Source organism: Nycticebus coucang, chromosome 3 (genome assembly GCF_027406575.1).
Source record: "Nycticebus coucang isolate mNycCou1 chromosome 3, mNycCou1.pri, whole genome shotgun sequence".
Lineage (NCBI taxonomy): Eukaryota > Metazoa > Chordata > Mammalia > Primates > Lorisidae > Nycticebus > Nycticebus coucang.
Window position 1 is genome coordinate 57,949,322 of NC_069782.1, and position 9,194 is coordinate 57,958,515.

General features: G+C 37.5%; 1 pseudogene; it reads left to right on the plus strand.

The window, feature by feature from the left end:
* Positions 1-6,515: 6,515 nt before the first annotated feature.
* LOC128581998 (ubiquitin-like modifier-activating enzyme 6) lies at positions 6,516-8,203 on the plus strand (annotated as a pseudogene).
* Positions 8,204-9,194: the final 991 nt, after the last annotated feature.

Sequence of the window (9,194 nt, forward strand, 5' to 3'; positions counted from 1 at the left end):
TGATGGAAATATTCTGTACCTTTATGGGGTATGGTTTTCATGAATATACATTTATCAAAATTAATTGAAAGTACACTTCAAATCCATGCATTTTGTATGTACATTATACATTATTAAATAAAATAAAATTACTGTTACCTTCCTTGCCTATGTTTGTGTATTGTATAGTTATATAATGCACTAAGAAAGCATACATAATATGACAGAATCAATTTACTTTTCATATTACTTCATATCATTACTTCATTATAATTGATTTCTTCTGTAATCCATGCATTTTTTTCTACACATTTAAAAACAGTACTCTCAGATAGGTTTCATGTGAACACTATTTAAAGTTTTTTAAAATCCTGCGCCAAAGACAGTATTTAACTAGCTGCTAGACTCCAGAAGCTATAGTTTTGTTTACCATGGTGTGAAAAAGAAATTTATAAATTCTATATTTTCTAATTCAGTTCTAGTTAGACATTAAAATGCAAAATCCCCATTTATGAAGAAATATAAAATGTGTTTTTAGAAGGTAAGTACCCATATCAATTGAGTATGTCTTGTTAACAGTCAGAAAGGTTTGTTCAGGATTCCAAGTCAGTTAGAAATTCTGTTAAATTTATTTGTATTTTGTGTCTTGTCGTTAATGGTGACTCTCTCTCAGGTGAAGAATAATCAATACCCTCTGTTGTGTTTGTTTTTTTCTTGCTTAATCTGAATTTATCAGAAGCACTTTAATTAAACTGCTCCCTTGAGAGGCATGACAAGTCAAAGAAGCCATCTAAAAAATTAAAAGTTGTTTTAGCTTCTTACAGATTTTCCAAGAACAGACAAACAAAAGAAATGATAACTATACTTTTGATATTCACTTATAATATGAACATAAATAACCAGTCCTGGGTTTTATGAACTGAGACCATTTATCTTTTTATATCCTATTATTTCAAACAGCATGCTCAGATTTAGAAATTAAAAGGCCGTTTGTCAGGTACCCGTAGTCTAGTTGGGGAAAGCTTTATAGCAATATAAATGTTAACTTCTCCCACCATTATCATTTTAGGTTGAATGCAAGGAGCTCACACAGAAAGGAACGCTTCACAGCTGAAACATTTTAAAAGGATGTACTTGAACTCGCTCTTCCAGCTGGCATCGCTTGACTTGGACATCAGCTGTCCGGGGAGGGCTGGGCGGTTGCGGGGCCCAGAGATAGCCGCCGCTGAGCTCTAGCGGCCCCTCCCACCCTGCTCCCCTGCCCAGCTGGCCTGGGGCGCCCCGCAGTCCGCAGGGAGGCGGAACTGGGGCACCTCTCTGAGTCCTGGATCTTACCCCGCCTGGGGTCATTTCATAATTCTGAATCACTTCTGATCACGGAGAACTGGAAGACAAGCCTCCAGAGCCTCCTGTGCCAATGAGCTGCACCATTTTTAGCTCCAGAGGCAAAAACACTTTGTTAGCCAATCACGGTTTGAAACCTTTGCCTTAAATAACAGAGACTTCTTGAAGTGTTGAGTTACTTTAGTTTTTTGAGCTTTTTCCCTCTTCAAATAAGTAGAGAATATTCATTAAAAAAACAGGAGAAAGGGGAAAAAAACAGTGCAATGTATTTGCTGGTAGAAATACTTTATTTTGAAGATCGAAAAAAGGTCTGTGACCATTGTAGCATTAATTATTCTAGTGCCCTCAGCTTCTCTTCTTTCTGCTCCTCTACATCTCTCCTTATTGTTTAGTTGTTTTACTTTTTGCGTAGGTATTGTTCCTTTTCACATGCCTAGAATCACATAAAAGAGGAGTATCTGTGGTTCCGTTCTGGCATTTCATTCACACCATCTCTCTCATCACACCTGCTTGCTATCCTGCAATAGTACAAATCATGAATAAAAATAATTTTGCATTTTGGACTACCTTTAAGGAAGGTACTAAGTAGGCTTTTATTCCCCATTATATCTGTTAAGATACAGGTATAAGGAGAGAAACGGCTGTTTTTTAAATTGATATGAGGAAGATTTTTCAGAAAAATGGATAAAATGATTCATGAAACTTATATCTAGAACACTTACTGGTCTGGTTTCAATATAATTCTTCATTTCCTTTTTCTATGTACTATATTGGCTTTCTACAGCTGTTACTAAATTACAGGAATGCACTGGATTATTTCTGGTGGACAGCTACAGTGCATCTTGAGTTCCAGATTTGAACGTTCTCTCTGAACAGTTGTCTGGATAGATTATGATGAAGAATATGCAACCAATGAAATAGAAAACCAACTATGATAAGACTATGTACATCAGGACCACTTGAGAAGGCACTTCCATCCCAAGTCATGTAGAGCATATTCATCGAATATGTGCCAGTGCCCTACTTTATGCTTGAGAGTCAACAAAGGGCTTTTCAGTTGTTAAGAAGCAGTTTGGGATTTGTATTTACAACTTTATGGTTACCTGCACATCTATTACTGGCGGTGGACTTTGTTATTAAACCTGACCCTTTGGTTGTGGGAACTACACTGTGATTTATTCTTTACTTACTTGGATAAACTAACCTGTAAGAGAAATATGCTTTGGTTAATTCTGAAATGTGTTATTTTTAAACAAAATAATCTTAAAAGCCATATGGGTTTGTGACTTATTAGTTAATTTTAAAGTGTTCAGATCTTGTTGAAAGAACAATTATATCTGACTCGAGATTCATGTTTTTAACAATTGCCTATTGTATTCATCCTTTTTTATCCTTACCGTAGATTGAAAATTCCCATTTAAATCCTATAATTATCTTATTAGCCCTCTTGTTATTAGAACAATATTACTATAGTACTTATTTATTGTATTTTAGATTCTCTGGTGGTCTTAAAGTTTTCTTTTTCTTTTTGCTGGTTTTAGGGGCAGTTAAACATGAAAACATTGAGCATTTTATCCTACCTAGAAGAGTAATAAATAGAGTGATCATGGAACATGAGACACCAAGGCTAGCACAACTCTATCTGCATGTGTTGAGTGCCTGGTACATAGTACAGATTCTCTTCTTTTCAAATATAAGTATTAAGCTTATTAAAATTTATCTACCACCATGAATATAAATGAGCCTGTACCTTTACCAATCAATTTTAAACTACCTATGGGTGTTTCTTATGTAGAGTTCACTTAAATACACGTTTGTTTGTATATGCTGTATTCTACACACAATAACTTTAGATCTCATCAGGTAATAGCTATAGTGAGAAAAATTAGGTGCTTAAAGATACATACATATATACTATATATATACTATTTATATACATATATTATTTATATATATATACTCAATGTTTTCATGTTTAACTGCCCTTAAAACCAGCAAAAAGAAAAAGAAAACTTTAAGACCACCAGAGAATCTAAAATACAATAAATAAGTACTATAGTAAGATATAGTAAGATACACACTATATATTTACACATATACTATATATATACACATAAAGATACACACAAACACTTTTTTTTCCTTCACTCGGAGCATTTATTGAACATTCTGGCAAAGATGCTGTGTTAGACGATATAGTTACAAGAGAAGAATCAAGCACTGCCCTGGCCTTGACAGAGCTGAAGTCTTTCTCCTGCAGTCTAAAATATTTCCCAGACAAGAGAAATAAAGAAATGTATGATAATTCTGTTAAATTATCATTTTTTACTGAGAAAAACAATTACATTTGGAATTCAACACCTTTGGTTAAAATGTGTTGACTTCTTGTTTCTTGTTTTGATAGAGATGGAATTAAGGAAAAGTACCTTGTCTTCTCCGTTGTATCTTCAAATTTTATACTGCCTTTTATTTTTAATTTAATCTCATTCAATTCTTAATTGTTACATTGACATTAACTTCTGTATTTGATGACTTTGTTCAATAGTTTTGTTCTTTTGGGTGACAATTGATGGTGGGATCCACGCTGTTCCCCCTCTGCTCTTCCTGGGGAATAGGTAGTACAAATAAAAGCCTGCCCATAATGTCAGCAGAATCAGTGGAGATTGATGATACATTATACAGTCAACATAAGACATCCTTGGAAACATAGCAATGCAGAAGATGACTGAGTTCCATGTTTTTTTACTGGTATGGGCAGTCTTGATTTGGAAATTGCAAAGAATCCTGTTTTTGCAGGAATTAAGGCACTTATGATCCATAATAGACAAGAATGAAAGCATGGGATTTAGGAACCAAATTCTTTCTTTGCGAAGATGATGTTGTTAATAAGACAATGTTTTTAGACATGGAGTCTCGCTCTTGCTCAGGCTCGTCTCCAACTCCTGAGCTGGAGCAATACACCCATCTTGGCCCCCCAAAGTGATTAACTTGTATTTTTCTATCAAGTCAGGGTCTGTAACTATAACCATCCACTTCTCTTTGTGCCAAAACCAAGTAAAGCAAATTTTTTTTTAACATTTCACATTGTATCACAGTACAGTACAGGGCTGATGCTGTATTCCAACATATTGCAGAAGTAAATCCATATGTTCATGTGACATCATTTCCCATTTCTTTCAATGAGGCCACAGATCTCTCCTTGGATAAATACCACTGTGCAGTATTGATTGAAGTCAAACTTGCATTGCAGAAGAAGGTCAAAATTTTTTTCTGTTCTCAGTGTTGTCCGGTTAAGTTCATCAGTGCAGATATATATGGGATTTAATCATGATTATTTTGTGATTTTGGTGATGATTTTGAAGTTTTAGATACAACAGAAAAGCCAAAAGAAATTTTCATTTAAAACATAACGCAAAGTAATCCTGGCATTGTCACCTGCCTTGAAAATCTTCCTCACAAATTTGAGAGAGGAAACTCATAACATTTTGAGAAATTAATGGAATGACAGGTTTAAATGGATCTACCCAACAAGTAGTATCACTACTTGGTATCACTATGTTCTTTTAGCATTGATGAAACTCCAGAACTGGAACCGTGTTTACATGGTGGAAAAGCTGTCCATGTTAGACTCCTAAGACATTTTGCTTTGAACCACTGGAAAGGCAAATAAAACATCCAAAGTGCCTTATTGCAGATTTCAGCAAACCCGAGGCACCTTTACAGATTCATCCAGGTTTGCTTGCTTTGGACCAGTTTCAGGAGAATTATAGCCATAAGCCAAATGTAAGATGCCAGCAAGTTTAAGAAGAGCTATTCAAACTGGCAATATTTGAAGGGGCGCAGTCCACTGCACCCTTGTAAGGTGAATCAGTCTCATTTGTGCTCCTTATGGCATGAGGCTCTGAAAAGAAACATTTCCAGTACTTGGGCTACAGTCACACCTTAAAGGAAAGAATTTGCCAGAGACCCTCGCCTCGATAAGTTGTAGCTGAAGACAGATCATTTGCCTGGGGCAATAGATTGTTGCATTTAAACCCCTACTTCTATTTACACAAAAACTTTCAGTTAGTCACATAGGGAAGTAGGCAAACATAACAGACAACCCAGCCCTTTGTGGTTCATCTTCATTGTTGTTTATCTTCAAACAAGATATTCTTGGTTTAGAAAGGTGTGTATGTACTTTGCTGTATTAACGCTGATAAGGAATCTTTACCTTTTGTCTTCCTTGTTCTTGGATTATTTTTATCTGATGAGTTTGGGTACATAAGAAAGTGAACAAAGATTGCTGATTGCTGCTGTGCCTGAGCGAGCATCAGCCATCCCTTAATAAATCATTCACTTCTTCTGCAGTGCTTGCCTCGTGTCTCTGACTAAGCCAATGGACAGCAACAAACATCTGTAAGTGAAACCTTGGAAAATAAACTCGAAGTTGAGGCTGATGTCATGGGCTGGCTCCCCTTGGCTGCCTGAGGCTGCAGCAGTAGGAGGCGTTGGCAAAGAAGTACTGAAAGGTGTTACTAGAAAGTTTTCTCTTTTGTGGCAGTGGTGATATCTTGAAGCAGCAAATATTGTCTAATCCCTATGCCAACTTGAGTACTAAAAATTTCTCCCACGAGGAGATTGGTACATTGCCCTGTGAGCCTGTATCAGAACTTCTGGGAGATCCCAATGACTATAATGAGATTTTTCAAGTGAGGTACAATAATTTCAGTGTGTCCCTTAGTGCCCATTGTTCCAGAATCTAAGAGAAACTTAGACTTTTTCTAAACATCTTCTTATTAGGGTGTGGAGCAATACATTGTGACATGTTAAAAAATTTTGCTTTACTTGGTGTTGGCAAAAGCAAAGAGAAGGAGATGGTTAAAGTTACAGACCTTGACTTGATAGAAAAATCCAATTTAAGCACTTTGGGAGGCCAAGATGGGTGAATTGCTTGAGCTTAGGAGTTGGAGACCATCCTGAGCAAGAGCCAGACCACATCTCTAAAAATAGCTGGGGATAGAGGTTGTGGCAGGTGCCTGTAGTACCAGCTACCTGGGAGGTAGAGGCAAGAGAATTGCTTGAGCCCAGGAGTTTGAGGTTGCTGTGAGCTGTGAAAGCACAGCACTCTACTGGGTGCAACATAGCAAGACTCTGTCTCAAGAACAGGTAAAAAGAAAAACCCAAGTTAAACAGTTTTTTTCCACCCTCATCACACACAGAAACCTAAGAGTTATACCACTGCTGATGCAACTCTGAAAATACATTTTCAAATAAAAATAGATGCACACATGAACAGAGTCTGTCTGGCAAGTGAGGCCATTTACAGTGATGAGTCTATACTGAACAAGATATAATTATCACAGCACTACACAATATGGAAGACAGGAGATAGGCAGACAGCCATTGTTTAACAAATCTAAGGCCTCTCTTAGATTCTGGAACAATGGGCACTAACACTGAAATTATTGTACCTCACTTGACAAAATCTTATAGTCATCGGGATCTCCCAGAAGAGGAAATACCATTTTGTACTTTGAAGTCTTTCCCAGCCACCATTCAGCATACCATACAGTGGACCAGGAGATAAGTTTGAAAGTTCCTTTTCCCACAAGCCTTCATTTTAACACGTTTTGGCAAACCTACTCCTCTGCAGAAGCAAAGAGAAGGGGAGTCATGCAAAAGATACAAAGTGGATACAATTTAGAAGGCTGTTTTGAAGTTATTAAATTCCTTAGCAGAAGACCTAGAAATTGATCCCAGTGTATAGAATTACCAAGACCAAAGGTTGAAGCAATATTTTAACCATTAGGCTCTTCAGCTTCTTTATTGTTTCTCTCTATACATACAGCTTAAAGATGGCAGTTTGCTTTGGCAATTACCGAAGAGGCCTCCATCTTCAACAAAATTTGATTTAAATGAACCTTTGCCCTCAGTTTCCTTCAGAATGCTGAAAAAACTGTATGCTACAGTTTATTGCATTCCAGTTTCAGAAGAAGACTTATTAGAAGATGCTTTCTTTCAATATTATTTCAGAAGTAAAGATTCAAGAATTCAAACCATCCAACGAGGTTTTTTTTTTAATGTAGTTTTCTTTTATTTATTTATTTTTTATTAAGTCTTTTGTACATAGATCATAAATACATTTATGCCCATTACAGTGTGTTGATTCAAACTGATGAAAGTGCAAGGAAACCAGATCATTTTCCTATTAAGTGTGAAGATGAGAGGCTAGAAAAGGCTATTTTATCTAATGAAACTACCCAAAGTGACCATCAGAAGGCAATGCTTTCATTTGAAAAGATAATAATCATAATGGACACAGATTTCATCAGTGCTGCATCGAATCTTCATGCCAAAATATATAACATTGAACCAGCTGACCGCTTCAAAATAAAGTGAATAGCTGGCAAAATTGTATGTGCGATAGCAACATTCACTGCTGCATTTTCTGACTTGGTTGGCTTGGAGATGATCAAAGTAATTGGTGGCCATCCATTTGAAGCCTACAAAAATTGTTTCCTTTACTTAGCTATTCCAATTACAGCATTTACAGAGACATCTGAAGTAATAAAGACTAAAATCAGAAATGGAGTATCATTTACAATGTGTGATAGATGGACTGTACGTGGAAAAGATTTCATGCTCTTGGATTTCATAAATGCAGTCAAAGGGAAGTGTAGAATTGAACCAATGATGGTGGTACAGAGTCAAAATGCTTTATGTTCCAGTAATGCCTGGTCATGCAAAAAGATTAAAGCTGACAATGCATAAACTTCTGAAACCTTCCACTGAAAGGAAATTCATGTATCTCACTGTGTAATTTGACACAGACCCTGATGGAGATGAAGACCTGCCTGGGCTCCCACTGAGGTATTACTTCAGCCCTGCTCCCGATTAGGGCAGCTTCTCCTAGGTCATTCCAGGACTACTTAATTTTGGGAAGAGAACACTTAATTCAGAAGCTAAAGCAAAAAACCAACTCATCATACTCTGAATTTCTCTTTGATGAAGACTTAATATAAGAAAAACATCAGTGTGAAACTGCACATTTTGAAATTTAGTAAGCACTTGTGTAATGGTTCACTTACAGCTCTGAGCACATGCAACTTTAAATTGGAATGCTGTTTTCTAATACTTAAGACAGATTGGTGTATTTACCTGTTTGAATAAAAGGAAGGAAAACATATTTATGACCGGAGGATATAAGGATCAAGAAATTGAAATTAAATGGACAGAGAATGATGGCAGATGGGAAGGACATTTAGCTGAGCCCTTCTAGAGCAAAAGGGCAGAATGAGAGGACTGGATCACTCCCAGGTGTGGAATATTGATGTGCAGCGGTGGTACGGAGTGTGCAGTGTGGTGGTGGACAGCTGGACTTGGCTGGAGCTATGGAGAACTAACACACTTGTGCAAGTTTCTGTGAGCACACCCAGACCATGGTCGGTGAGGTGGGGGCATCCATCCCACCATGGAGGTCCCTGAAGAAACCTCTCACAGTTTTCAGTTCTTGGGGGAAGCTAGGAATTGGGTGGAAAGATTGGAGAAGTGTGCTCTCCTGAGCGAAATTTTTGGGCCAGACTAGGGTGCTGTCTGTAGTGCCTCTGCCACAGTTTGGCAACCCATGAAGCATCCATAGGGGGAAAGTTCTTGAGCAGCGGGATGCCACTGTGGTAAATGGTGCTGGGAGCTTGTGTAGGTGGGCCTTTCACTGAGTTCTGCCTGTCTGGAATGGACCTTTACTTGTGTCAGGCTCAGGGAATATGAAAGATTGGAGAAGTGAACATTCCCAAGTAGAATTTGGGGGCCACAGGAGTTGGAGGTTGCTATGAGCTGTGATGCCATGGCACTCTACCCAGGGTGACAGCTTGAGGCTCTGTCCCTCTCCC